This window comes from Grammomys surdaster, unplaced genomic scaffold, assembly GCF_004785775.1.
Source record: "Grammomys surdaster isolate TR1022 unplaced genomic scaffold, NIH_TR_1.0 133, whole genome shotgun sequence".
Classification (NCBI taxonomy): domain Eukaryota; kingdom Metazoa; phylum Chordata; class Mammalia; order Rodentia; family Muridae; genus Grammomys; species Grammomys surdaster.
The window spans coordinates 1,455,984-1,463,933 of NW_021604591.1; positions in this window are offsets into that span (position 1 = coordinate 1,455,984).

The following is a 7,950-nucleotide window of genomic DNA, read 5'->3' on the forward strand; positions in this document are numbered from 1 at the left end:
GACACTAGGTTTGAAAGCGGTACCTATAATAGGAGTGACATGAGAAAAGTAGCAGCCACCCCACAGCAAACCATTCCAACTAATAATAACATAATAGTAGCTGTGACAGCATCTTGGTCCAGGGTATCTACTTGGATGCCTGACTGAAAACTGCCTCTTAAACATTTACAGTACAGCTTTATAAGGGCCTCAGAATTTTTGAAATTGTTTCAATAGACAGAAACACAATGATGGAAAGTTAACTCTGAGAAGTAGGTCTTTATTTAAACGTGAACTCTACCTGTCTTAATTAAAAAAAAAAAATTACCAAGGCTGGAGGGTTGGCTCTTCTAGAGGACCAGGGTTCAATTCCCAGTACCCACATGACAGCTCACAACCATCTGTAACACCACTCCTAGGGGATCTGGTGCCCTCTTCTGACTTCTTCAGGCACTGCATACACATGGTGAGAATACATTCAGGCAAACACTCATACACATGATATAAATCTCAGGAACAACAAAAAGCCAGACGTGATGGTGCAGGGAAAGACAGTGCAGAGGTTCCTCCATCCTGTATTCTTTTGAGGCTACTTCAGCTTTAACAAGAATTGACTCTCCTTGATGGAGAATCCCATGAAAAATTACCCAACTCCATTTTAGGGTCTGAGGCCAAAATGTCCCAATTCTTAGCTTCTGTTAAAGTGCCTGCTTGTGCAAATCTCCCGCTGAAGTTGCACGAACAACAGGATGTGGTTTTTGCCTTTAAAACCCCTTGGTCTAAATGCTCAGGGCAACAGTATGTCCGGAATACCTAAGTGTAGTCCCATCCAGCCAGAATGAAAGACTTTCAGTTGGCTACAAACTATCTGAGCAGTCGTCTCTGGTGGGCTCCCTGTAACGCCTGTAATCCTAGCCTGTGGTAGATGAAGTCAGAAGATCAAGGCCAGCCATGGGGCTGGAGAAGCTCTGCTCCCACTTCCTAATAAACAGCAAAGGGGGGAGGGGAGAGGAGAGAGAGAGAGAGAGAGAGAGAGAGAGAGAGAGAGAGAGAGAGAGAGAGAGAGAGCAGCAGACGGATTGCTCTGGGTTCAAGGCCAACCTTGAATCATACCCTAGTGTCCCTCCACTTACTTCACCACAAGACTCAAGTTAATAGCTAAGCAGGACTCAGATAACTTTGTCTCAAATCTGGAGGCTGTAACAATTTGACTTAACAAAACAAAATAAAAACAACAAAAACCAATAGTCTGCAGCCATTGTAAATATGTTTATTTTTAAGGATTATAAATTTACATTGCTAAAATTCCAAAGATGAAATGTATACAAAACAGGCAGAGGCAAGGGGATCCTGCTGGAACTGGAGATGGAGCTAGAGGTTGTTATGCTGGGAACCTGACCCAGCTTTCCTCTCTTCTCTGAAAGAGCAGCAGCAAGCACTCTTAACTGCTGAGCCATCTCTCCAATCCTGGTTGGCTACTCCCTCCCCCCCCCCCACAAAAACGTTTCTCTGTGTAACAGCCTTGGATGGCCTGGAACTTGCTCTGTAGACCAGGACGACCTCAAACTCACAGAGTTCTGCCTGCCTATCCTGAGTGCTGGGATTAAAGGCATGCATCACCCTGCTTGTTTTCTGATTTGTTTTAAGACAGGGTCTCGTGAAGGCCAGGCTGTCTTGAACTAACTATATAGCCAAGGTTGACCTTGAACTCCTGATCCTCCTGCCCCCACCCCCAAGGTGCTGGGGTTACCAGTGTGCTCTACCACACCTAGTTTACATGGAGATGGAATCCAGGCTTGAGCATGCTGGGTAAGCCCTCTACTAACTAAACTATATTCCCAGCCCACTCAGCTTGGGTATATGAATGTTCCTGTTTAGATGAACCTTTTTTTTGTTTTGTTTTTTGTTTTTTGTTTTTTTTTCGAGACAGGGTTTCTCTGTATAGCCCTGGCTGTCCTGGAACTCACTCTGTAGACCAGGCTGGCCTTGAACTCAGAAATCCACCTGCTTCTGCCTCCCAAGTGCTGGGATTAAAGGCGTGCGCCACCACTGTCTGGCTAGATGCACCTTAATATATATATGAGACTTATTTTTTCATTAATTTATTTATGTGCATGTGTGTACCTGTCAGAGTGGTACCACAGCATATGGAGGTCAGACTAGAGGAAGTTAGTTCTCCTTTCCACTATGTGGATCTTGAGGATTGAACTGAGGTCATCACACTTGGTGGCAGTCACCTTTTCCTGCTAGCCATCTCATCTACCCTGTGTGGTAGAATCATGACAGTAAACTCATTGCTCATAGTGGAGGAAACAGGAGGCTGTGCTGTTACTGACAGACTTCTGTGCAGTGGTCATCTTATAAGATTATATATCCTATGGCTCTTGCCAACACAAGCCTGTAATTCCAGCACCCAGGAAGCGGAAGTAGGAAGATCCTTTGAAACTCAAGGTCAGGTTAGGCTACATAGTGAGTCCCAGGTCACCCAGGGCTACACAGCAAGACCCTGTGGCCATAATTTTGAAATTATATAGCTTAGCCCAGTGTTGTGACCTTCTTGGTTTGTGTCAGTATACTCTGAGGTGTTCACAGAATCAAAAACTTCACCCAAATCACATTTCTCAGAATGCATATCCATGCTTAGGCAAGATGTAACTGTTTTCTCTGTAAGACACTGACAGTCTCCTGTGCTTAGGAACACTAGATAGTGTGCTAGCAAGGGCACTTGCAGGCTTTACACAACCAAGGCAAGCCTGGTGTGCTATCACACACCTTTAATACCAGTACTTGGGAGGCAGAGGCAGGAAGATCTCTGTGAGTTCTTTGCCAGCCAGAGCTACATAGAGCAGTGATTCTTAGCCTGTGGGGTTTGATCCTTTTGAGGAGGGTTGAATGAACCTTTCACAGAGGTTGCATATCAGATATTTACATTATGATTCATAACAGTAGCAAAATTGCAGTTATGAAATAGCAAAAAAATAGTTTTATGGTTGAAGGTCACCACAACATGGGGAACTTTATTAAAGGGTCATAGCATTAGGAAGGTTGAAAACCACTGATATAGAGGGACCTTTTCTCAAAACAAACAAGTCAAAAGGATGCTACAGGAAAATGTGGTCCCTAGTTCCCAGTTTAGGGATCTGTCACAGGTCTCTCCTGATACCCCAGAAGGAGGGGTGCCTCTTGGTGGACATGTGCGATGACCCCTTCAGAAGGATCTTGTCTTTCTTTTTCTTTTTGAAAGAGTTGTATTGTGTTTATTTGCTCTTCCTCTCCCCAGCCCACTCTGTGTGTATGTACAACTTTCTGGAGTTGGTTCTCGCCTTATATCAAGTGGGTTCCAGAAATCTGGCTTAGTGACTGTATTCATCCCAGAAGGGCCATCTCCTTCTAAATCCTGAAAGCCCAGCTCTCACTCTGACTCCAGTAGGTTGAGCTCAAGGGAAGGGGGCTCCTGTGAGACAGACAGGGGAAGGACAGAAAGGGAAGATGGCAACTCTGCGCTGCTTGCAGAATTTAGGGCAGAGGAGACGACCAGGGGCTGAGGAAGGGAGATGGTTGGTTTCTTCGGAGAGTACAGACTCAGCTTAGCAAAGACTTTCAGGTCAAGGCAAAGAGTTTTTATTATTCCAGAAAGACGGAGTTGGGGTGAAGTGGGGTCCCAAACTCTGAAAAAGCAGGCAATTGCCTGTGCTAATGCCCATAGATTTTATAGTTTTGAGTTCTTCACGTGAGCAACAGAGGGCGCACTCAGCTAAATGCAGAGAGAACTTGGGCAAGCTAAGCCAAACCGGATACTTTGGAGGTGAAGTTCAAAGTTTGGAATAACCACAGAATAAGGAGCTAGCCTTGGAGGCACTCATCCCATCCATACTTCCAGAACTTGGAAAGGAAGCAGGAGGATCAGGAGTTCAAGGTTATCCTTACCCAGCCTGAGTTACATGAAATTTTGTCTCAAGAAAAGAAAAAATAAACGTTCGTGAAAGCCATCAGTGTCACACATCTGTAATCTCAACATGTTGAGCAGGCTAGGGCAGGAGGGTCTTCAATTCAAGGCGAAGCTGGCGGTGGTAGCACACAGGGCCAGCCTGGTCTGCATAGTGAATTCTAGGACAATAGCTTACACAGTGAGGTCCTATCTCAAAATCAACCAATCATCCAACCAAACAACCAAACAACCAAACAACCAAACAACCAAACAAAAATCAAGGCCAAATTGGTATACCTAGCCTTAAAAAAAAAAAAAAAAGTTGTTTAAGGTGGGAGGTGGTGGTGCACTCCTTTAATCCCAGCAGGCAGAAGAGAGGAGAATCTCCAGCCTGGTCTACAACATGAGTTCCAGGATAGCCAGGGCTACACAGAAAAACCCTGTCTTGAAAAAAACAACAACAACAACCAACCAAACAAACAAACAAACAAAACAACAAAAGTGTGTAAGTGTGTGTGTGTGTGTGTGTGTGTGTGTGTGATCTTTTCCTCCATCTGGAACAAGACTCTTCTCTCCAACCTAAAAGGCAGTAAGGACTCTTGGTTTTCACTTCTGTCTGGTCTAGTTTGTTTCAAGGTCTTGCTACGTATGCATCTCTGGCCATCCTGAGCTCACATCTTGAGCTCCCAGCAATCCTCCTAACTCAGCGTCCAGAGTGGTGATTATAGGGCATACCATCACGTACATAGTTTGGGTTTTGTGCATAATAGTTTATGTCACTGGGGCCTAGGGCTGTCACTCAATTGGTAGAGAGCTTGCCTAGCATGCACAAAGGCCTAGGTTTGAGTTCCAGAAACTTGTAAACCAGGCATGGCAGTACTTGACTGCAATTTCAGCACTTGGGAAATAAAGACACAAGGGTCGGTAATAGAGGGTCAAGCTAGGCGGTAGTGGCACACACCTTTGGTGTTGTTTTGTTTGTTATGTTTTTCGAGACAGGGTTTCTCTGTGTAGTCCTGGCTGTCCTGGAACTCATTCTGTATACCAGGCTGGCCTCAAACTCAGAAATCCGCCTGCCTCTGCCTCCCAAGTGCTGGGATTAAAGGCGTTGGTCTAGTACTTTGGACCTCTGTGAGTTCCAGGGCTATACAGAGAAGTCCTGTCTTGGAAAACAAAAACAAAACAAAACAAAAAAAAGGAAGAAAGAAATACAGGGTCATCCCCAATTACATATGGGGTTTAAGTCTAGCCTGGGCTATATGAAACCCTGCCTCGAGAGAAAAAAGCCTGTGGGGAGATGGGCAGAATAGAGATAAATATTGACAACTTTTGAAACTAAATATTGGAAATAGAAACATTCATTATATTCTTCTCTCAACTTTAGGATATTTGAAAATTTCTACAACAAAAAGGCTTTATTTTCCCAGGCAATTAGAAAGCAAAGTCATATCATCTACGAAGAAACAACTATGGAGCTGACAGGTTTCTCACCAGCAAGGGTAAACAGACCATAGTAGAATAATATCCTCAAAGGATGAAAAGAAAATAGCTACCATGTTAGAATTAAATATTCAGCGAAATTAGCTTTGACGAGTAAGGTGAATTGAGGATACAGCCAGAATAAACAAAAGCTGTGCTTAGCCCAATAAACAGGTGCAAAAACCCTGCTAAGGAGCAGTCTTCAGGAAGACAGAAAAACTCTAGAAAAAAATAGCAAATAAATGGATATTGGTATAGCTAAACTATGCCTCCTCTATTAAATAGCTATATAATTTGACCTCTATGTTTTGTTTGCAAGTGATAAGTTTTCTCCCTATAGTTTACCAGCCTCTCTGCCATGTTTTTGGTTTGGTTTGGTTTGGGTTTTTTTTTTTTTTTTTGTAAAAACATTGGTGAATTTAGCTTCTTGGATAAGGGCCTCATCTTCCACCCAACTTCTTCCTCCTAAGACTTCATGTACACATATGTTTACTTATATTTTCCTCCTCCTCCTCCCTCTCTTCCTCCTCTCCCTCCTTCCTGTTCTCTTCCTCCTTCTCTTTTCTCCCTCCTCCTCCTTCTCTCCTTTAAATATGGTCTCACTATGTAGCCCTGGCTGGACTAGAACTCACAATGGAGATCAGGCTAACCTTGTACTTCTACAGATCTGCCTGTCTCTTCCTTCCAAATGCTGGGGCTAAAGGTGTGCTTTATCACACCACATACATTTAAAAATATTTTTAAAGAGTATGATTTTTTTTTTAAACAGTAAGGTTTGGGGGACTTTATAAACGTTATAAGATACAATATAAAACCTCTCTCTAAGAATTTTAAAACAATTATGAAAAAGTTCAAGCATACCTTGAAAACAGAACAGTGACGGAGTCAGCTTATCATCACCATGACAAAATACTTGAGAAAATCAACCGAAAGGAGGAAACTGTTCTGGGGTTGATGGGTTTGAAGGTTTCAGTCCATGGCCACTTGGCTATGTCGTTTCTAGGCCAAAAAGGGAGGAAGTATGGGGTGGACAAAGCTGGTCACTTTGGTGGCCAGAATCATAATGAGACAGAAAGGCCCAGGATGAGCTAGAGTCCTTCCAAAGATCAACACCCCCAGCTGGGTGCAACCTCCTAAGTCTGCATCACTATTGTGGGGTAATAGCCTATCTCGAATTATGAAGCTGTCCAAGGCTCTGTTCCCAGGGGACATTAGACCCTTTATGATCTGACCACTTTCCAAAGTTATTCCTGAACTCTGCTGTAGTGGGGATTGAGTCTTTAATACTTGGGATTCAAATGTAACTAGAGGCAGACTGGGTTTTATTGTGTGAGCTTTCTCTGGGGAAGATACCCCCTAAAAAGTCTACCCCGGAGTAGACTCACAAACAACAGACCAAGTGTTTAACGATTCCAAAGTCCCACTTGGTGAACTAATGAATTTATTGAGCTGACTTGCAGAGCATGAGTTACAGAATTGTGGGTGATCCCCCCTCCCCACTCACCAAACAACCAAGCCACTGGGAAGTCTCATCCCAGGCCGGGTGATGAGTCCTTCTCCATAGATGTCATCATCTCCCTCCTCTAAGTAAACCTCCACACTCTTCAAGCCGGTCCTTTGGTGTGTTGCTTTTACTGTTCTTCAAGTATTCTGAGACAAAGTCCAGACTTAGCGTCTCTCCAGCGGGTGACCATTTTCTTCCACAGATCCTGCCCCTGCTACACTAAACCAAACTAATAAAACCTCCTGCATACACTCTACGGCTAGGTCTACGGCTAGGTCACGTTCAAATTTCCCTAACTGTCTCAAAAATGTCCTTTTATTCCCAGCCTGTTGGCATTGGGGTACACAAATTGCACTCAGTAATTACAGCTCTTAAATTTCTTTTAATCTAGACTAGTCTTTCCCTTTCTTTAATTTCTCCTGATAATGATAGGTTGAAAAACTGGATCAGTCATTCTGTGGACTGCCCTAATTTCTGGTTTTGTCTCTCACCTTCCTCATGGTACCTCTTAACCTGCTTTTCTCTCCCTCTGTTGCTGCTCAGCTCTCAGGGTTGATTAAATGAGAGAGCTCTTGGGAAACCATTTTGGATCTTGACAGTGTAGGGTGTTTTTTTTTTTTTTAAGGCTCATTATTATTTTATATGTGGGAGAGTTTGCCTATACATGTATATGTTCACAATGTGTGTGCCTGGTGCCAGAGGAGGCAGACGGTGTCAGATCTTTAGGAACTGGAGTTACAGGTAATTGTGGGACACTATAAGGGTGCTTGGAACTGAACCTGGGTCTTTTCAATTGCAACAAGTGCTTTTAATTAACAAGCGGGCAGGGTAGGGTTTTTTTTTTTCTTGTTTCTATGGTTTGTTTGAGTCAGAATCTTAAAATGCATGCCTTTAATCTTAGCAATCCCAGCACTTGGGAGGCAGAGGCAGGCAGATTTCTGAGGCCAGCCTGGTCTACAGAGTGAGCTCTAGGACAGCCAGGGCTACACAGAGAAACCCTGTCTCAAAAAAGAAGAAGAAGAAGAAGAAGAAGAAGAAGAAGAAGAAGAAGAAGAAGAAG